This window comes from Pongo abelii, chromosome 2 (genome assembly GCF_028885655.2).
Source record: "Pongo abelii isolate AG06213 chromosome 2, NHGRI_mPonAbe1-v2.0_pri, whole genome shotgun sequence".
NCBI classification, from domain to species: domain Eukaryota; kingdom Metazoa; phylum Chordata; class Mammalia; order Primates; family Hominidae; genus Pongo; species Pongo abelii.
Window position 1 is genome coordinate 55,817,102 of NC_085928.1, and position 23,934 is coordinate 55,841,035.

The following is a 23,934-nucleotide window of genomic DNA, read 5'->3' on the forward strand; positions in this document are numbered from 1 at the left end:
ACTAATTTGTGCTGCACATTAACAAGAACCTGCTTTGAATTTCCACGCCAATTTACAACCCCCATACTACACTAGGCAAGGTTAGTGGCTATTGAAAATACCACCAGGACAGGGCTATCTAAAGACATGTTTGGTAGTGTGCTAACCATACAAAAAAAGACGTTTTACAGTTTAAAAACAAAACTTACACAGCCTTACATTTCAATTTTCTTCTTTAAAGGGAATGAGTTGTGTACAAGAAAAAAAAAACTGTGCTAGAACCAACTTATCCATCATCATCATCTTCTTCTTCATCTTTCTTCTCCTCATCCTCTTCATCTTCCTCATTTTCCTTTCTTCCTTCTTTTTCTTGGGTTTTTCAGCCTTGACGACTCCCTTTTTGCTGCATCAGGTTTTCCTTTAGCTCAGTATGCAGGGATATCCTTTTCATCAGGTTTTCCTTTAGCTCAGTATGCAGGGATATCCTTTTGTATCTTTCCTTCAGCTTTGCAGCCTTCTTTTCATAGGGCTGTTTGTCATCTGCAATAGTGTTATTCATCTTCTCTCCCAGGTTCGTCACAACATCACCAATGGATAGGCCAGGATATTCTCCTATGATTCTTGGGTGATTCTCGGAACAGAACCAGAAAAAGGCTGAAGAAGGCCTCTTGGGTGTGATGGGATCCTTGAACTTTTTTTTGTCTCTCCACTGGGATTCTCCTTCATAATGGGCCTTGTCCGCCTTTGCCATGTCTTCAAGTTTTCTTTCTTGTTAGAAAACATGGTCTTCTACCTCTCTGAAGTTGATTGAAACATGTGGGTGCTTCCCCTTTTGCTCCTCCCAAGTTTTCACAGAGAATACATATGATGACATTTTGTCTCTCGGCTTCTCAGGATCTCTTTTGCCCGTGTTTAGTTATTCTCCCTCTGTGAGGCACAGAGTCGTGGAGTGCGCATCCAGCTCTCACTTGCCCCAGTGCTGTCTCTATGGAGCTCAACGTACTGCAATGGCTGAATCAATGGAAAGTAAAAATTCTATCATGAGTCGTATCATTACAAAGTTTTTTGGGTTTTGCCCTTTTTATTTTGATACAGTGATCTTGATTCCAGAAATATTTGAGAATCATATTTTGGATCTATTTCTTCACCCTTGCCCCAATTTCTATCAAACAAGTTGACCTAAATCTGTTTCATGATTTCTCACTTTACTTTCAAACTGAATACTGAATCACCAATAATATCAGAAACTCCTCTCTTTATGAAAGGAAGGAGAGACAACGTAATATTTATGACACCATGAGTGTCATTTACCTAATGTGTTTTATATTTTTACATCAACTAAGACAATTAAAGTCTCATCTAATTGTCCATACTTAGCTGTTAGAACATTTGACTCAATATTGATGGAATAGTTAATCTGGTATTATATAAGTTTCCCTAGAATATGTTATTAAAACCAATATAAAGTATGGAATATCAATTTTGATTTTACAGTCTTTACAAGCCTTAAATGCTTCTGTTTTAGAATATCTTATTAATTGAACATAATTTTTAAAATTATGTCACGAAAATAAAGTATTTTTATCTGCTCAAACACATAAATTAATGTGAAACAAATAATTTTATATTAGTTTAATTTTAGTAAAAGCACAAATTAATAAGCCCATATTTACATTAACAACGTCAATAATCTTTTTTGAAATAATATATTAAATTATTATAGCAATTCCTGTTAGGAAGAATATAATATTATTTGTTTTTAGCCCATAATATATATGAATCTCCACCAAAAATAACTTACTGAAAACCAGCAAATAAATAATCATCATAACAGAGAATAATTATCCTTTTAAAAGGTATTTTTTTGCATAATGTGTATAATTTTCACTGTATTTGCACATATTTGACTCACTTTTCTTCCATTCATAACCCCTTAAATAGATAAGACAGATAATAAGAGAATATAGCAGATAAAGAAAGTTTTAGTAACTTTTGTCCAAGGTCATCCAGATAATTAATGACAGAGACAAGTATAGAACAAAAATTATTGAACTAATGTAACATACATGTAAATGGTTAGATGATAGTTATGCAGGAAAACTATGAAAAAGCAAGCAGAGAGCTTTTAACCTCAGTTTATGCAGCAGGCACATTTGATTGCGAATCTCAATAATGAACCAAAAGGACAAAAGCAGACTGTAAGACCGTATATACCTGTATAAAACAGGCTGGTTTCTCACTCTTTTTATTGCAGCAGTGGCAAATATTCTCAGGAGATGTAGTCTTTTTGTTTAAGAAATTTTGTAGAAAGTATTAGCAGAAAACACTCATATTCAAAGAAAACACTTTGAGAGTCTCACCTGCAGAGTTCAGCAGGATGGAGAACAGGACTATGAACAACTAACCAGAAAAAAAAAATGTAGTATCTGAAATCTGTGTAATACAACAGATAAGTTATCTATGTTAAAACACAGCATTTAGACTAATCCAAATACTTTTCCACAATACAAGCGGTTATCAGGGTCAGGACAAGTGATCTGCAGGGCCAAGATATGTGGTCCCATGGAGATGATGGCCGTCTTATAAACTATGTTCTGAGTATCGGGAATCCTTAAGCCTCCACTCAACGGGCCCTGTTCATTGATCAGCTTTCAGGACTTGCGCCTCTTTCCCAGGATAATCCTCCAGAGGGTAGACCTCTAAGGCCCAAAGGATGCTCAGAAGATGTCCTTTTATCTGGAGAGGGGGTGTTGGATAAACTAAGATGTTCACATGTGAATGCTTGAGGGCTTTCACCATGTAGAAGGGAATCAAAGGTATAAAAGAATCTCTTTGAGTTGTGAGGTTTCAGCATGAAACTGAAAAAACTACGAGAATTTCTCTCTTCAATCTGTCTTCCAGGTCATTATGAAGGTATATTTTCAAGGTAAAAGGCTAGATATACTGCATTTAATCATTTTTTTACCTTGATTTAAAACTTTTAAATATTTGGACATGAGGTATACAGTCCTCCCTTTATATTATTAACCCAGGCTCCATGAATATCGGGTATAACTAGCTCTGCAGGCTTGTAGTTATTATACATCTAATTACAGGTTAATATCAATTCTTCCATTTTGATGGAAGTGTTATTATTAATTCCCTATGACACTGTCTTATTACAAGACCATGATTATTTCCCACTTGTCCTATGGCACCTGGTTAGACTGAGATCACCCAATCCTCATCTCATCCTCCAACCTCAGGCCTCTTACCTTGCTGGCTACATACATTAAATTTAAATTAATTAACATAAATTTTGATGCTAGCATTCTGTAACTAAAAATAACAGTATGATTCCTTCTTGATTATAGGATTGCCTTCAAAATGTTTAATGTGGCACAAAAAGACATACTTCAAAGTCTCATATTTGCCCATTATCTATGGTCTCTTGACTTCTGTATCTTTGCAAGTATTGCTCCTTCTACCTGGAAACTGTTTCCTATTTTCTCAGCCTGAATAATGCTGACTCACCCTTCAAGACTCAATTCATGCTTCATCTCCTCTGTGAAGTTTTTTCTGTGTCCCTCAGACAGAGTTAGGTGCTCCTTCTTTGTGCTCCTACCCATGCATATTTCCATCATTGCTTACTGTTGTTACTGATTTTTTTTTCTGTCAATCATAGAATATAAGCAATTTAAGATTAGTGGCTGTGCTGTTTTACTTTATTTGTGAAATCATTGTACAAACATTTGTTCACATCTGCTCTAATCCATATACTGTGCAAATCACAAGCTATTTAGTGAGAAAATACACAGGCCTTGTCATTGAGAATGCAACAGTAAAACATGCTTACAGTCTGTAGGCACTGTGATGTAGGCTTAGATGGAGTTACATACAGATTGCCATAGCAGCTCAAAGAAAGTCTACCTATTTTTTTTTCCCCCAGGGGAGGAGGCATCCTGCAGAAAGGGGTCTAGGCTGAGACTTGTGTAGGAAGAATGTCTGATAGACCCATGCTTGGTACATACCATGCTTGGTACATAACATGCATATAACACACCCTTTGTAATCACTGCATTTGCATTCATCCAAGAACACTACGAATCTGCTGTGTTCTGGCATGGGTAGCAGAAGTTATGAAAGCAAACTGGGTAGAACCAGAAGGATGAAAGAAGTACTGATCAGAATTAGGACAAAGCAAAGTTCCAGCCACTCTAGGCTGAGAAAACATGGTCAGGAGAGCCAAAATAGCTGATTGAGAAAACATATAGACCATAGACCATTTATCTCAGCATTCTACATATCTATGTCACATATATTATACAATTCACAGCCTATTTTAGTTGAAAGAAGGTAAAGACTTTAATTTTTGGTTCACAGGAATGGCAGTTCATCCTTGTCTCTGGAATGGCATAAGAAATGATGCTAGAAAAAATAATGTAAAAAGACAGTAATTACAATTAATGTAATTAAAATTAATGTAAATGTAATATACACATATTTATAATAACTGCATAGGACTATTTAAAATTCATTCTATATGATGGGTTCAGGTTTTCTCTACTTTTTATTGATTAAGTTTATAATATAATGTCTCAATTTAAAAAGCAGCTATTGTTAAGAAGTGGATATTTATTTACCTGTAAAAACTAACATAAGTACGCAGTCAGTGTTTTTTGAGAGTAAGAAAATGAGTAAATACAACCTTTTACTGAAAGAAGCAAAAAATATGGCTATTCCAGTTTATATGTGTAACACCTAACATGGTCTCCTTCCTTTCTGAGCAAATCACAATTTGGAAATTTATAAAATAGCCTCTGGCACATCCTTGAACAAATATAATTGGATCTATAACAAATCCTACCACGAGAATAAGACTTTGTCTACGTGACCACTGCTGAGTTCAGTAATGACATTTCCCAAAGCGATCGTAAAAGTAGTTTTACTAGCGGATCATACCTGAATATACTAGATTTAACAAGTTAGCTTAGACCACGGTACTTTGGGCCACTGAATACGCTTAAGTCAAACATTTTGTTAATATAATTTACTGAAGACAGTTTACAAAATAAAAAACAGTTTTCAATCTATTTAAGGAACCTCTCTGAATACATGTGGTTGAAGAAAGAATCTTACATTTATTTGAAAATATTATTAAAATTATTTTTGGTATTTTGTTAAATATTGTTCACATTGAACATAAAGTATATTTGGTGTATCTGGTCAAATAAAAGAGTACATGTGTATAAGTTTTGAAAAATATATACTGAATGGATACATTCTACTCCCTTTATTATTAGATGTATAAGCTGACCCCCACCAAAAATCTTAACAATAATAAACTTCATAGCAGAAAACTACACAGCTTTAGTACATAATAAACTGGACATTGAATTATACATTTGTATTCTTCAATAAATATACTGCAATTAATAGAAAGAGAGAGATGGAACAACAAGCTATAATATAAATATTTATAAGATGCATCAAGCAGTCACAAATGTGACTTTATATGAATCTTAATTTAAACAAATAGTTTACAACAAAATTCAACATCTTTTCAAGGTAAAAACTCAACAAATTAGGTATATTAGAAATATACCTCAACATAATAAAGGACTAAAATGACACGCTCACAGCTAACATTATGCAGAAAAACAATGAAAAACTGAGAGCTTTTCTTCTAAGATCAGCAACAAGACAAGATTGCCCATCTTACCACTTCTATTAAACATAGTTCTGGAAGCACTATCCAGAGCAATTAGTTAAGAAAAAAGAAATAAACTAAATATAAATCATAGAGGATGAAATTAAACTTTCTCTGTTTGCAGACATGATTGTAAATATAGAAAACCCTGAAGAATCCATTGAAAATCTGTTAGAAATAATAAAGAAATTTAGTAGAGTTGCAGGATACAAAATAAAAATACAAAAATTCATTATTTTTATATACTAACAATGAATTATCCAAAAAATAAATTAAGAAAACAATCCCATTCACAATACATCAAAAAGAATAAATACTTAGGAATAAATTTAACCAAGCAGATAAAAGATCTGTAGACTTACAACTAGAAGACATTGATAAAAGAAATTGAGGAAAAAGCAAATAAATAAAAAATTCCATGTTCATAGATTGCAATAGTTAACATTGTTAAAATATCCATACTATCTAAAAGTTATCTACTAATTCAATTTAATGTCTATAAAAATTCCAATGGCATTTTTCACAGAAATAGAAAGAAGTCTTCAAAGTCTTCAAATTTTAATGAAGTCATGAGTAGCTAATGCAATTTTGAGCAACAACAAACCTGGAGGCACCATATTTCTAATTTCAAACTATGTCACAAAGCTTTAGTAGTCAAAACAGTGTGGTACTGGCATTAAAGTAGACACACAGACCAGTAAGAAAAAAATAGAGAGCCCAGAAATAAACCCATGCATATTCAGTCAACAAATCATTGACAAGAATGCCAGAAATGCATTATGGAGAAAGGGTAGTGTTGGGAAAACTGGATATCCACATGGAAAAGAATAAAATTATATTAGAAAACATTAACAGAATTATATTGCCCAAAAATTAACTTGACATGGATTAAGTCTTAATTGTAAGACCTGAAACAGAAAACTCCTAGAAGAAAACATAGGGAAAGTATTCCCTGATACTGACTTTGACAATGAATCTTTTGGTATGACACCATAAGTACAGGCAACAAAAGCAAAAATAAACAAGTGGGACTACATTAAACTAAAAGCTTCTGCACAGCAAAATAAATGGTCAACAAAATGAAAAGGCAATTTTAAAAATGTGAGAAACTATTTGCAAAAAAAATCTGATAAGGGATTAATATCCAGAATCTATAAGAAGATTGTACAATACAATAGCAAAAAAAGATAAAAAAGAAGAAAAAAACCACATAATTAAAAAAAATGGGCACAAAACTTGAATGGACATTTTTCAAAAGAAGACTCACAAATAGCCAAGAAGTATATGTAAAGGTGTTCAATATCACTATTCATCAGGGAAATGTAAATCAAAAGCATAATGAGATATCACCTCAAATTGGTCAGAATAGCTATAAATAAAAAGACAAAAGATAACAAGTGTTGGCAAGGGTGTGGAGAACAAGAGATCCTTGCACACCATTAGTGGTAATGTAAACTGGTACACCCATTATAGAAAACAGTAGAAAGGTTCCTCAAGAAATTAAAATTATAACCACCACATAATTCCTTAATTTCACTTCTGAGTATACATCCAAAATAAATGACATCAGTATCTCAAAGAGATAGCTACACCTGCACGTGTGCCACAGTTTTTTCAAAATATCCAAAATATGCAGTCTGTGTATTGACATATAAATGAATTGAAAAAAAGTGGTATGTTTGTATATGTGTGTGTGTATGTGTGTGTGTGTACAATGGAATATTATTCAACCATAAAAAGAAGGAAACCCTACCATTTGTTACAAGATGGTTGAACCTGGAGGATATCAGGCTAAGTGAAATAAGCCAGATGTGGAAAGACAAATATTGTATAGCCTTCCTTATACATGGACTCTAAAAATGTCAGACTCATAGAAACAATAAGTTTTAGAAGCAAGGTTGCCAGCGGAAAGGGATGGAGGTGGTGGAATTAGGGAGATGTCAGTAAAAGAATACATACATTCAGTTATAAAATGAGTAAATTTTGGGGGATCTTATGTATAACATGATGACGCTAGTTAATAATACTGTATTGTTTAGTTGAATTTTCCTAAGAGAGTAATGAATGTTAAGTGTCCTTACCACACCATAAACACACACACACACACACACACACACACACACACAATTAATGGTCATAAATGTGTTAATGTAGTAATCATTATATATTATATACCTATATCAAATAATTGTATAAATCTTGAATGTAAATAATTTTTGTCAATTATTTTTCTCAATAAAACTGGAAAAAGAGACAAAAGAAAACAAATACAAATAATCTTTAAAACATCGTGAAATTTATTAAATATAGTCATGCCTCAGTATACATGAGAGATTGGTTCTAGGACCCAATGTGGGTATCAAAATGCACAGATGCTCAAGTCCTTTATGTAACATTACGTAGTATTTTAATATAAACTATACATATTCTCCTGCATAATTTAAGTCATTTCCAGATTACTTATAATATCTAATACAATGTAAATACTATTTAAATTGTAAATTCATTGCTTAGGTAGTAATAATATAAAACAAGTTTGTGTATGTTTAGTAAAGAGGCGACCATCATTTAAAAAAGTATTTTCAATTCATGGTTGGTTGAATCCACAGATGTGGGACCCATGGATATGGAGGGTCAACTGCAATCAGAAATTTGAATACTAAACCTGATAGTCAATAATATTCAAGTTTGTCAGGGAACAACAGGTGCTGGAGAGGATGTGGAGAAATAGGAACACTTTTACACTGTTGGTGGGACTGTAAACTAGTTCAACCATTGTGGAAGTCAGTGTGGCGATTCCTCAGGGATCTAGAACTAGAAATACCATTTGACCCAGCCATCCCATTACTGGATATGTACCCAAAGGATTATAAATCATGCTGCTATAAAGACACATGCACATGTATGTTTATTGTGGCACTATTCACGATAGCAAAGACTTGGAACCAAGCCAAATGTCCAACAATCATAGACTGGATTAAGAAAATGTGACACATATACACCATGGAATATTATGCAGCCATAAAAAATGATGAGTTCATGTCCTTTGTAGGGACATGGATGAAGCTGGAAACCATCATTCTCAGCAAACTATCACAAGGACAAAAACCAAACACCGCATGTTCTCACTCATAGGTGGGAATTGAACAATGAGAACACATGGGCACAGGAAGGGGAACATCACACACTGGTGCCTGTTGTGGGGTGGAGGGAGGGGGGAGGGATAGCATTAGGAGATATACCTAATGCAAATGACCAGTTAACGGGTGCAGCACACCAACATGGCACATGTATACATATTTAACAAACCTGCACGTTGTGCACATGTACCCTAAAACTTAAAGTATAATTAAAAAAATTATTTAGATCTGATAATGATATTGTGAACACATCATAAAAATAGAGCCCTTATATTTTAGAGATAAACAAGAAATACTGAAAAATTATAGTTTGGGATTCATTTCAAAATAATATGGAAGGAGGATATCAGGTAATATTGATTATGAGTTGATACTTTTTGAAGCTAGATAATGAGTTCATAGAAGCTCCCTGATATATTATGTATAGTTTTATAAGTTTGAAATGTTCCCTTACAAAACAAAACAAAACAAAAAAGATATTGCCATAATACGATTGATTGTCTATGAAATAACAATGCAGAATTATAATAAAATTGTTGGTATTCTCATTTTACTCTAATCAAAAGAAAAAAATAAACAATGTTTAACCTGATTTGTTTTTTCACCAAAATAAAAAAAGAAGCAAATGGAAATTCAAATTAATAGCTCTAATTTATTTGGTTTCTTTAATGTGTTTTGTAATATATTCAGTATGGAAACCAAATTATCTTATTTAATTTTTATAACAACCCTTCCGTAGATGCTAGTAGCCTCACTTTATACATAGAGAAACTGAGGTTCAGGGATTGGAAAAACCAGGATTACCCAAATATTTTCAGTTGTAAAGTCAGGAATTTTATCTCATGCCATGACACTTGACAAGATCTTTTGATTTGAAAGTGCCTATCTTTCACTGATCATATAATTAAAATACATAAACCATCAAACGAATACTTGCAAAATCAATTGGGAAAATAAAATATATTAATTTGGATTTATTTAGAAAGTTAAAAACTGTAGGACTTTCAACCAGACAAAGATTTAATGTAGAAAATTAAGTGCTTTCAAAATTACTGAGAATGCCATAGACACAAAAGTCAAGAGTCTACCACTGAACTATCCATTTCAAGGACACTCAAGCATAGCTGGTGTTGTAGACTAAATGACAGCCTATCCAAGTTGTCGACATCCTAATACCTGGAACTTGTTAATAAGTTATTTTATATGTTAAAAGGGACTTTGCTAATTTGATTAAGTTAATGTAGATTATCCTGGGTTATCAGAATTGATCCAATATTACCACAAGAGTCCTTATAAAAGAAAAGAAGGAAGGTCAGAATTAGAAAAGGTATTGTAGTGATAGGAGATTTTAATTCTACATTGCATTGCATGGTGACAATGTAATGTAAAACTAAAAGGAATGTGGACAGCCTCCTTAGGAAGTAGAAAAGGCAAGGAAATAGATTCTCCCCTAGAGCATCCAGCATGAATGCAGTACTGCTGATCCATTTTGGATTTCTTACCTACAAAACTATGAGATAATAAATTTATGATTTTTTTTTTGAGATGGAGTCATGCTCTGTCATCCAGGCTAGAGTGCAGTGCCGCAATCTTGGCTCACTGCAACCTCTGCATCCCGGGTTCAAGCAATTCTCCTGCCTCAGCCTCCCGAATAGCTAGAATTACAGGTGTCCACCACCACGCATGACTAATTTTTGTATTTTTAATAGAGACGATGTCTCACCATCTTGGCCAGGCTGGTCTCGAACTCCTGACCTCTTGATCCACCTGCCTCGGCCTCCAAAAATGCTGGGATTACAGATGTGAGCCACTGCACCTGGCCCATGTTGTTTTTAAGACAATAATTATAGGGCAAGTTGTCAAAGCAGCAATAAGAAACTAATACAACTGGGATCCATATGCTGCTTCTACCTGCTCCCACTGCCACTGCCACTGGGAGCCAAAAGCTGGTGATTGCCCTGGAATCTTGAGCCTGGCCTCCACAAGAACGTCTCTTTGAATTTTGATGCTAGCAGCAATAGCAGCAAGCAGATGAGCTCTTTCTGAATTTGACCATCCAAATAATTCACGTCCAGTACTCTAATTGCAATGGATAGTAGGATCTTAGTTGTAAACTTTCTAATTACTTTGATACATCAAGATACAAACAATGACAAATGAATGGTTAAACGTACAAATCAATAAAGGTGAAACACCACATTAGCAGAATGAAAGACAAAAACCATATGATCTCAAAAGATGTAGAAAATGCATTTGATAAAATTCAACATCCCTTCATAATTAAAACTTGCAACAATGTAGGTATAAAATGAATGTATCTCAACACAATAAAGATCATATATGACAAACCCACTGCTAATATTATACTAAACAGGGAAATGTTTAAAGCTTTTTCCCTAAGAACTGGAATGAGAAAAGGATGCTCACTTTCATCACTCTTACTCAACATAGTACTGTAAGTACTAGTCAGAGTAATTAGGCAAGAGAAAGAAAGAAAGGACATTCAAATTTTAAAAAGAGGAAGTCAAAATGCCTGTGTTTCCAGATGACATACTCTTATATAGAGAAAAACCTAACAACTCCAACGACAACAACAGAAACCCCTTAGAACTGATCAACAAATTCAGTAAAGCTGCATAATACAAAATCAACATATACAAATTAGTAACATTATTATACATCAGTAATGAACTAGCTGAAAATCTCATTTATAATAGCTACAAAAAAATAAAAATAAATAAAATACCTAGGAAAAAATTTAACCAAAGAGGTAAACATCTTTACAATTAAAATTACAAAACATTGATGAAAGAAATTGAAGGGAACACACAAAATTGAAAAGACATCCCGTATTCATGGTTTGAAGAATGAGTGTTGTTAAATTGTCCATACTATTCAAACCAATCTACAGACAAAATGCAATGCATATCAAACTACAAATGTCATTCTTCAAAGAAATAAAAAATCTCGAGATCTATATAAAGCCACAAAAGACATTGGATAACCAAGGAAACATCTCATGTTCCCCATAAATATATACACCTACCATGTACCCACAATTTGTTTAAATACAAAATTAAAATTTAAAAAATGCTTATTAAAAAAGAAATTCCGAGCAAAAAGAACAAAGCTGAAGGCATCATGCTACCTGACTTATGAAATACTATAGTCATAGAAACAAAAACATCACAGTAGTGGCATAGAAACAGACACCAATAGAACAGAGTAGAGAACCCCAAAATAATTCCACATATTTACATCCAATTGATTTTTGACAAAATTGCCAAGAAAATATATTGAGGAAAGACACTACTCAACAACTTGTGCTGGTAAAATTGCATGTCCATATGCAGAAGAACGAAACTAGACCCCTCTTGCTCATCACATAAAAAAATTAAAATGAATTTAAGGCCAGGTGTGGTTGGTTATACTTATAATCCCTGCACTTTGGGAGGCCAAGTAGGGGTAGATTTCTTGAGCTCAGGAGTTCAAGACCAGCCTGGTCAACATGGCAAAACTCCCTCTTTACAAAAAATATAAAAATTAGCTATATATGGTGGTGCACACCTGCAGTCCCAGCTTCTCATGAGGTTGGGGTGGGAGGACTGCTTGAGCCCAAGGAGGTAGAGGCTGTAGAGATCCGTGATTGTGCGACTGCACTGCAGTCTGGACAACACAATGGACCCTGTCTCAAAAAAAAAAAAAAAATGAGTTAAAGACTTCAATCTAAGACCTCAAACTATGAAACTACTAAGTAAAAATACTGGAGAAACTCTCTGGGACATTGATCTTGGCAAAGATTTCTTGTGTAATAGCCCAAAAGCATAGACAACCAAAGCAAAAATGGAGAAATGAGATTACATAAAGTTAGAAAGCTTCCATACAGCAAAGGAAACAATAAAAATGTGAAGCGATAACCCACAGAATGGGAGAAAATACTTGCAAACTCTCCATCTGACAAGTGTTCAGCAACCAGACTATATAAAGGAACTCAAACAACTCAATAGGAAAAAATGTAATAATATGATTAAAGAATAGACAAAATATATAAATAGACATTCCTCAAAAGAACACATACAAATGGCAATCAGGCATATGAAAATGTGCTTAACATCATTGATTATTAGAGAAATGCAAATTAAAACTATATTGAGATTTTACATTACCCCAGTTAAAATGGCTTTTATCCAAAAGACAGGCAGTAACAAATGCTGGCAAAGATGTGAAAAACAGAGAACTCTCATACACTGCTGGTGGGAATGTAAATTAGTACAGCCACTATGGAGAACAGTAGGAAGGTTCCTTTAAAAAGTAAAGATAGAACTGTTATATGATCCAGCAATCCCACTGCTAGGAATTTACCCAAAAGAAAGGAAATCAGTGTATCGAAGAGATCTACACTCCCAAGTTTATTGCAGCAGTGTTCACAATAGCCAAGATTTGCAAACAGCTAAAGTGTCCAACAGATAAATGGATAAAGAAAAAATGTCATACGTATACACACACACACACACACACACACACAAAGGAGTACTCCTCATCCACAAAAATGAATTGTATTTGCTCATTTGCAACAATATAAGGGACATTATATTACATGAAAAAAGCCAGGCACAGAAAGACAAACTTCACATGTTCTCATTCATTTGCAGTAGCTAAAAATTAAAAGAATTGAGCTCATGAAAATGGAGAGTAGAATGATGATTTCCACAGGCTGAGATGAGTACTGGTGAGTAGTAGGTAAGAGGAAACAATTAATGGATCGAAAAATATAATTAGAAAGAATGAATAAAATATAGTATTTCATAGCACAGAGGGTGACTACAGTCAACAATAATTTATACTACATTTTAAAATAACTAAAAGAGAGTAGAATTGGAATATTTGTAGCACAAAGAAATGATAAATGCTTGAGGTGATGGATACCTGATTTATCTTGATGTTATTTTTACACATTGTATACCTGTATCAAAATATCTCATGTAGCTTATAAGTATATGCACTTATTATTTACAAAAAATACATAAAATAACACATTTAAAATAATAGTAAAATAAAAGTCCATAAAAATGGTGCTGGAAAACTAGATACCCATATGCAGAAGAAGGAACCAGACTTTTACTCTCACTGCACAAAAATCCACTCAAAGTGGATGAAAAACTTAAATGTGAGACCCGTAACTATAAAACTACCAGAAAAAAAAAGTAGGAGAAATGGTTTGGGACATTTCTCTGAGCAAAGATTTATGGATAAGCCCTCAAAATCATGTGAAACAAAACTAAAACTAGACAAATAAGATTATATCAAACTAAAAAGTTCTGCACAGCAAAGAAAAGCATCAACACAGTAAAGCAACAACCTGCAGAATGGGAGAAAATATTTGCAAATGATTAATGTGACAACAGATTAATATCCAGAATACACAAAAAACTTAATAGCCAAATAACAGCCAATCCAATTAAAAATCTGTAATTTATCTGAATAGACATTTCTCAAAACAAGATATATACTTAGCAATCAGGTATATGAAAAAATGCTCAACATCACAATGAAATACTTTTCAGCCATAGAAAAGAATTAAATCCTGTCACTCATGGCAACACAAATGAGCGGGACATTTTGTTAAATGAAACAAGCCAGGCATAGGAAAAGAAATACCACATATTGTCATTCATATGTGGAAGCTAAAAACATTTATCTCATACATGTAGAGAGTAGATTAGTGGTTTACTAGAAGCTGAGAAGGGGAGGGTAAGGGGTGGTTAGCGAGAGGTTGCTAGATAGATACAAAATACATTCAGACAGAAGGAATAATGTATAATATAATTTATGTTTTTCCATAGTGCTTTAGGATCACTATAGTTAAAAATAATTCATCATATTTTTTCAAGTAGCTAGAAGAGAGAATTTTGAATGATTGCAACATAAAAAAAGATAAATATTTGAGGTGATGGATATGCTAATTACACTAATTTTAACATTGTATATATGTATCAAATTATCTGTACCTCATAAATTGTTATACACAATTATTATGTGTCAATTAAAATAATTTTAAAATGCTGTTTTCTTTGTTTCCATGGATTTTAAATTTATCAGACCCTTCTGAATATTTTCTTCCTTGGTAATATAAGCACATTGTGAATGAAGTATGGTTAGGACATATTATTTTGCATAAGGCCTTTCGACTACCTTGAACTTGGGAATGGCATCAGGTAAAAATTTACGTTACAAAAATCCAAATATGTGAGCCCATGAAAATGAATTATATTTAGAAAAGTGGAATTTTTATATATATACTTTATTGTATATTGTCCAAAAGCATATATATGTATATAAACATTTATATTTCACATGATTTTCAAATGTTTATATATAAAATAGCGCATATTATTTGTGGGTGATTTAAAGACTTTAAATTATTATTTTTAATTAATGAGATTTTTTCTCCCTCCAAAAAAGATACAAAAAAGGAAGTGAAAATGGAATGTCAGGTACAAATCAGCTAGAGTCAACACACACAATTAGTCTATTTAACCAAATGTTACTTAAAACTTGCACAGTTCACTCTTGTAAATAAAACAGATTTCCTTTCATATTTCTATAATTTCAAAAACTGCTAACTAAATATGTTAACATTTAAGCCATTGTTTACAATATATTCTTGAATCCAGTTTTCAAAATCCACGTTTTGCTTACACTTGAAAAAATTCTTACTTTTTTTGTGTGTTCATGAAAGTCTGCATAGCTTGAATTATTGTTCCTTTTTTTATGCAATGGGCGAATTGAACCTGGCTTTCTAAGTGTGATTTGTACAGCTTTTTGCTGTCTGTTCATACCCAAATTTTATAACTTATTCTATTTTACAATCTACTGTATAAGTTCTAACTTAATGTATTTTCATAGCAAGCTTCAACAAAGAATTTAACAGAGTCTGAGTCTGAGTCATTCCTCCTAGGACTCTAAAATTTAGACAAGTATTAACATTTTAGTGGTATCTTAATGTCAGTATGTAAATATTAATTTATTGACACAATAGTCAATTCATAACAACTTAAATTGCAAGAGATTTCAATGAACATTTTAAAAATTAAAGTGTCTTGGACTTTCTTCAGTTGTGATACATTTTACAATTTGTACGTTGTTTTCTCAAAATTAAAGAATACGGTTTATGAAATGTGTTTGTTACAATAGCTAAACGTTATAGTTTAATATTACTTCTGGCTTTTTAGTTTAAAAGAAACAAACAAAAAGGCTGTGAATAAGCATCAAGCAGACATCTTTTAAATAAAAAATAATCTTGAAGTACAACAGCTGATCTTACAGTGTTACAAATAAGAATTGTATCTCCACCATGATTTGAAAGAAATTTCTGCTTAGCTCTACAAACATGTTTAAGCAAATATTTGAATATTTCTATATTAGAAGCCATCCTTTTTGCTTTGTGTGTTGGAAATAAGAGAAAAATTGTTAGAATACTGTATTACTATATCTGTATTAATTTTGGGTAAAATCACTCCATCAATTACTAAGAATCATTTATTTAATTCTCAGTAGCTAAGCTGGAAGATGAATCACATAGATGACTCAAATATGTAAAACTTTTCAGTCAAGCCTGAAACTACTTCTTATGTAGATTACAAAAAATGCCTTTCAAAAGTTGAGGAAGCAAAGCAAAAACAACCAAAAAATATCTTTCAAGGTAATTTTTTTTCTTCTTACATTGTGTTTCTCTACTTAGTCACTCATACTTCATTAATAGGTTTAGTTTAATTACAAAACTATTGAACTCTGTTAATAATTAGTAAGTAACTTTAAAATAAAATAATATTTAATTTTCTTGCAATGCTAAACATCCAGCAAAGAGTAATAGATAATGTATAGTAAATATATAAATTTAATAAAATTAAGATTTATTTGCATTTCTCAAGTTATTTGGCCCACAGTGATTCCTAGTTATTACAGACACTTGCAAGCTGATTCTTGCCCACAATATGGAGATTTGGGAGCATGGTATCAAGTCTCCGGGGTCACTGACAAAACCTCTTGAATGATTCCTCTGCCGTTGTCTCCTTTATGCCCGTAGTGCTGCTTATATAGTCTTTTATAACTTAAATTTGATCATGTTCGTTTCTAAAAATCACTCCATGGTTAATTTAAGGTTAACATTTTACATTTGCGAATCGTACAAAGACAAACTAGTCTGCCAGTATCATACCCTGCCTCTTGCCACATGTTTGCTCACATCTGTTATATTTTATTATGCACCCTGTGCCTGGAAAATGTATTTCTATCCTGCTTGGCTCCTGTGCACCCTTCAACACTTGAGTTGTGTGTTATTTTTTTCTGAGAGGCTTTCCAATTCTCCTCCAGACAGAGTTAGTTGCCCCTGCCCTCTGTTCACAGAAACACCCAGTGGGGCTGGAGGTGAGAAAACAGTGTGCCAGAATAAATCTCACTTTTGAGAAAACACTCATATGGGTCAAGGCTGTCTTGGTATTTTCTAGGCATCTCAGTTCCTCAGAATAGCCCTAGAGGAACAATTTTTTCTCAAGGGTTAGTTGTCTCTTGACTGGTTTCAGTGGCTGTGCTTCAATCTGCATTCCCTATAGAAAACATGGGCCAATCTCTGTAGTCACTGTGGTTGGTAGAAGAGGTGGAATTGAATCTGGAGATAGTCAAGCCAGTGAGTCCCTTCATGCACTGGAAAATGAGACACAAAAAATTATCATCAATTTTTTTTTCATTTTTTAAAATTTTGGTCTCCCTCTGGTCTCTTAACTTATGAACTCAGGAGGTTTTGGTTTTTGTAGACCAAGTATATATTTATGGAAATTTTTATATCAACTTTATTTAACCATGTCTCATTCTTTTTATTTTTACTATTGATTCAAGTTACCATTTGGTGTTATTTACTTATCTCAATACAGTGTTGATCCCACCTGACTGTGTTGTGTTATTATTGTCAAATATATTACATTGCAATATGTAATTGACACAATACAACTACCTATGTGTTGTTTTAAAATAAATTTAGAAAAAAAGAGAAAATATGCCGTTATACTATTTTTAATATTTACACAGTTATTTTTACTGGTACTGTTTTGTGTGTGAATGTGGGTTTTCCTGAGGTAACTTGGTTTCAGCTTTAAAAATGTTCTTCACTGTTTCTTGTAAAGTAGGACAGCCAGCAATGAATTATCTCAGCTTTTGTTTATCTTGAAAGGTAGCTTTGATAGAGAATTCTTGGTTGACAGTTTTCCCCCCCAGCACTTTAAGTGTATTAGTCCACTGCTTTCTTGCCTCTATTGTTTTTGATAAGAAATCAGCTTTTATCTTACTGGGGATTCTTTTCACATGACGAGTTATATTTCTCTTGCTTCTTGCTACTTTCATGTTTCCATTTTTCTTTGGTGTTCCACGTCTTTAATATAATTCATCTAAATGTGGATATATTTTTATTTATCCTACTGGAGACTGTTGTGTTTCTTGATTGTGTAGGTTAATATATTTCATAAAATTTTAGAAGTTTTCACCCATTATTTCTTTAGTTTTTTTCATTCTTGTCTCTTTCTCCTCACTTTCTGATATTTGCTGCCTATATGTTGCTAATATTCATTACCTACATGATGGTGTGATTAATGGTGTTCCACATTTCTATAGAGTCTCTTCATTTATAAATTATTTTTTCCCTCTGTCTCTGAATTGCATAATTTCAAGTAATCTACTTCAAGTTCACTGGTTATTTCTTGGGCCAGTTTAAATCTATTCTTAAATTCCTTCACTGAAATTTTTATTTCATTTACTATACTTTTCAATCCTAGCATCACCATTTGGTTGTTTTCTATAATTTCTATCTCTGTACTAATATTCCCTGTTTGATGAGACACTGTCATTATAGCTTCTTTTACTTCTTTAAACATAGCTTCCTTTAGGCTCTCTAATAATGGCTATTTTTAATTTAAAAAAGTTAATTTTTTAAAAATTTTTATTCTCTCAGAACTTTATATTACCTGCTTTGGCCCCATCTTTGTTGTTTATTTCCATGTCTCATTTTTTTAGTTGGATATTTGGAGTGATATATTATAACAATTCTGGAAAATAATTGTCTTCCCCTTCTCTGAGGCTGCTTTTGTTATGGTTTGCTGGTTTATTTGTTAAATGACTTAGTTGCACTATGTAAGTGAAGTCTACTTCCCTTGAAATGTGAAGCCTCTGATATTATTACTCAGATGATGCAGCCTTAAGTATGCACACAGTCACCCTAGGATAACAGTGGTTTTACCACAGCTTTCTTTGATTGCTTCTTTCTATCTCCATTGCACTGTCTGCCTGTCTGCCTCCTTTTGTATCACCCTCAACTGTTAGGATTCATGAATTGCTAGCTGATTGCTCTGTCATTTTAAACAATGCTTGGGGAAATAAAATACTTCACCTAATCCAGTGAAATATGAGCAGGAGTAATTTTTGACCTACTCTTGGGAGTTTGTTTTGATCTCAGAAGAGCTCTTCTTGGCTGCCCTTTTTCATGGTTTTCTTTGATAAACTAGTTGGTTTATGATATAGCTGGTTGCTCTCATAGAACTACCAGCCTCCTTTTTTTTGTTTACCCCCACCCCCAAATCTCTATTCTTTTCTGGAATGTCGTTAGGCATGAAACTCCTCTCCTTCTGTTTCATGATGATAGTGTTTTTGGGAAAAACTTTATAGAACTCTCTGTTCTTATGAATTCCTCTCACCATGGGCATAATCTCTTAGTCATTCTTCCTAGTACTGAAGTGGGAAACTGATCTTCTCCGCTTGCCTCTACCAATGTGGAAACTTCATCCTGTCAGTGAGCTGCTGTCACCCTATTTATTGCTTCATTATTCTTGGCCTGCCATGCCTGGGGTAGAAGCTGGTGGAGGAAGGAAGCACTTGGGTTTTGTTTGCACTCACCAGAAATGTACCCTCTGCAACTCAAGTCTTGGAAGGCCTGTAAATGCTGGAGGCCTACCCAGTGAAATAGCATACTCTTTGATTGAGAACTGGGACTAATGGAAGAAGGAAATCCATCCTGACAACATCAACTTAATGTAGAAGTCCTGTCATGTTGAGCTTGAGTGTGGGGAGGAAGAAGATGGGTTGGGTCTCAAATGCCACAGACTCTCACTTTTCTTACTGAGATTTAGTAAATTGTCTTGAATGGATGCCTTTTAAAAATGTGCTGTTTTCCTTTAAAACAACTTCAAGAGCTTTTAAATAATTGTCGTGTTTATAATTTTCATCAGTTATGGTTGTTAACATGGAAATGATCTATGGAGTTCCTCACTGACACATCTGGCTATTATCTTCTTAACTGTGAAGATGAAAGAAGTAAAAGACAATTATCCAGAGATATAAAAGGAAGCAGACATGTAGAAACAGGAAGCAAGAGCAAATGAAAAGACACGTCTCTCTCGGGGCCTATGACTTGCCGGTCTTTGGTTTCAGTCAGTGAGACCCAGCTGCATCTTTGCTACCATATTCTGTATGGTATTGAAACATTCTTAGGACATATCACTTTTTGGATGGGATTAATGCAAAAAATAAATCTAATACATTAAAAATATTACATTAATATGATGAAAATAATTTAATGCAATGAATTTCTATAAATTAGTATACAGAAATTTATTATCAAAATTGGCTGACATGCCGAGATCGTGCTACTGCACTCCAGCCTGGCGACAAAGCAAGACTCAATCTCAAAAAAAAAAAAAAAATTGGCTCACATAATTATGGAAATAAAAAATCTCATGATCTATCCTCTGTAGGTTGAAGAAACAGGAAATATTGTGCTGTAATGCAGTCCAAGTCCAAAAGCCTGATAATTGGGGGGCTGATGGTCTAAGTCCTAATCTGCATCTGAACCAGGTGCATCTTTGCTACCATATTCTACACGGCATTGAAGGGCAGAAAGGCAGAAGAAGATGGAAATTTTGGCTCAAGTAGAGAAAGAGAATTCTCCATACTTTCTCTTTTTGTTCTATTTAAACTCTCAGCAGATTGGATGATGCCAATCCATACTGGAGAGGCCTATCTGCCTTAATCAGTTCACTAATTCATATGCTGCTATCCTCCAGAACCACCCTCACAATCCAACCCAGAAATAATGTTTCACCAGCTATCTAAGCATTCCTTAGCTCAGTCAGATGTTTCTTTTCACCTCCTTGTCACTGTGTCATCCAAACATATTACCTTAAGCCATGTTTAATCTCTAAATAAACACAATATCAAGGCTATAATTTCAGCTAACATTATATGACTAATCAACGTTCAACCAAAAATGCACTAATCCCTTCCCCAGAAGAGTAGGTAAAGTCCTTGGGTGATGTGTGTTCTTCTTCTGATATTCTGTAACTGAAATATTGTTATATAAAATTAATACTACCTAAACACTGATATAAAGTCAATACATATTATGTTATATAAGGACATAAGAAAGGAAATAAAACAAATATACTTGCTTAATATATGTATATATGCAAAAATGTATTTAAAGGAAAATAAAGAGGTAATACTCATGACAATTACTGTCATTGTTTCTGTAAGTGGTCATGTCGTCATACCTGATATTTCTAACTATCTTCTTATACTACCCACCTCTATTCCCTTGCCTTCAGCAACCTTGGCTGCTTGTGGTTCTTTACCTGGTGGAGTGACCCTAACTTTCATTACTGAAGGGTGTGGGCCATTTGTAGTCCTCCCTGGATTGGGTCATTACAGTTTTCCATTTACCCAATCACAGGGCTGGGTAATACTAAGAAATGCTCTAAGGAATCTTCTGTCTTCCTTATCTCCGGTGTGCAGTAGTAGTCAAATTTCCCATTGGTCATCCTGGATCATTCACTCTAGTCAAAACCTAAACTCCCTTCTTTGCCAGTTGACTAAGAGGCATGAGTCCAAAGTGGCAAGGTTGCAGTCTTAACTTCCAGTTAAATGGAGTCATTGTGTCTCCTGGTGGAAGCATTCTTCCCTTTGGAACTAAGACTACTAGGCCAGCAAAGCATAAAGTCATGGGGACAGGGAGCAAAAATTTGGTAGTGGGTCACTATGGGTAACAGTGACTCCTGGCCCTATGAATCCTGGCTCTTGAAGGAACTTCACCATCTATTGGATGCTGATTCAGAGTATATACAACCTTTGGGAAATCCTTACTCCAGCCCTGCAAGGAATTGCCACCAAGCTGAAACTGCAACTGAGTCTTCAAAACCAATTTCACTATTCTATGAAGCCAACTGCTTTAGGATGGTGCATGGTAAGACCAGTGAGTTCCATGACCATTGGTTCATTGTCATACACTTTTTGCTGTGATGTGAGCTTCTTGATCAGAAGTAATGGAATGTGGAATACCATGGTGATTGATGAGGAATTCTATAAGTCTATATGTGTGAAACCTGGTAAGATCAGTGAATTCCATGACCATTCGCTCATTGTCACACAATTTTTGCTGTGATGTGAGTTTCTTAATCAGAAGTAATAGAATGTGGAATACCACGATGATTGATAAGGCATTGAATAAGCCTACAAGTGTTAATTTTGGCAAAAGCAATGTGTGTAGGGAAGGCAAATCCATATCCAGAATTACTGTTCCAGTAAGAATAAAATGTTACTCCTTCCGTGATAGAATCAGTCCAATGTAATCAACCTACCACCAGGTAACTGGCTGATCAGCCAGGGGGATGGGACATATTAGGGGCTTGGTGCTGGTATCTGCTGCTAGCAACTTAGGCACTAGCGGTGACCATTGCCAGGTTCCCCACATTGAGTGGAAGTCCATGTTGCTTAGCCCATTCATAACCTACATCCCTGCCACTGTGCCAATTGTCCATGAGTCCATTGGATGATGACAAAGTTGGCTAGGGAAAGAGGCTGATTGGTATTCACAGACTGGGTCACCCTTTCCAATTGATAATTAAAATCTCTTTCTGCTGAGGTCATATTTTAGCAAGCATTCACACGAGAAAGAAATATTTTCACTTTTTGTTTTTTTTTTTTTTTTTTTTTTTTTTTGCTCAATCAGGGTGATCCATCTATATACCACTTCTCCAACTTTATTTGTAACCAATTTTCCAATCATGTTTATTCCAAGCTTCTCATCATTGGCTACAACCATGCATCTGTATATTATCTCACATTTGGTCATTTCTATCTCACAGTAAAATGCACAGCCAGGTACACCGCCTTAAGTTCTGACAACTGGGAAGATTTTCCTAACCACAGTCCTTCAGGGATGTCCCAGAGAGGAGATGTAGTGCTGTAGCTTTCCATTTTTGGGTGGTACCTGCATACTATGGAGAACCAGCTATAAACCAGGCCTGGATCTTCTCGTCCTCTGTCAACTGATCATAGAGAAGTAGCCACAAGCCCACAGGTGAGGACAGAGTGAGAAATTAGTGTAGCAGGAGTGGGGACCATGGACATTTAGACCTCTTCTTTGTATAACTTACTTACGTCTTCAGCATCTGCTTGGATTTGACCAGGTGTATATCACTTCTATTGTATGATGGCATGTTGCTTTGCATGTACAATTTTAATGTATAAGTTAACCTGTATGAGCTTTAAAAGCCAAATAGTAAGGGGGTTAGATTTGAGAATGACATGGCCAGCAGAGATTTTTAAATGAAATTATTTTTACAATATTCTAAACTGCTGAGTGTTCCAACAGAATTGTTTTGAAAATGGTTACTCACTAGATACATGACTTTGGAAATCTTGCCTCCTCAATTTTCCCATCAGTGATATGGATTTAATAATAATATTCACCTTAGAGAGCTGCCATGCAGTGAAAAGAGCTAAGGCATGTACAATGCTTATAACAGTGCCCGGCAGAATAATCACTCAGTTTGAATCTAAAAGTCCTTCAGTGAAAATGTTGGGGATGATTTTCTTAAGACTTGGAAGAGTTTCAATAAAAACTGGTGCAATCAGAGTCTAATATACTGATGATACATGTACTTCTTAAGTTTTTATTCATAATGGTTAAATAATGTAATAACTTGGATTATACTTATGTAGATTCAAGGTAGCAGCTTGAATCTGAACCCCGTTTGTTATTAAACACTGTACCCACCCTTCACCCACCCTGTTTGTTATTAAACAATG

The 23,934-nt window shown here is 34.1% G+C and overlaps 1 pseudogene; it reads right to left on the reverse strand.

Moving 5' to 3' along the window:
- Nucleotides 1-265: 265 nt before the first annotated feature.
- LOC112132647 (high mobility group protein B1-like) lies at nucleotides 266-892 on the reverse strand (annotated as a pseudogene).
- Nucleotides 893-23,934: the final 23,042 nt, after the last annotated feature.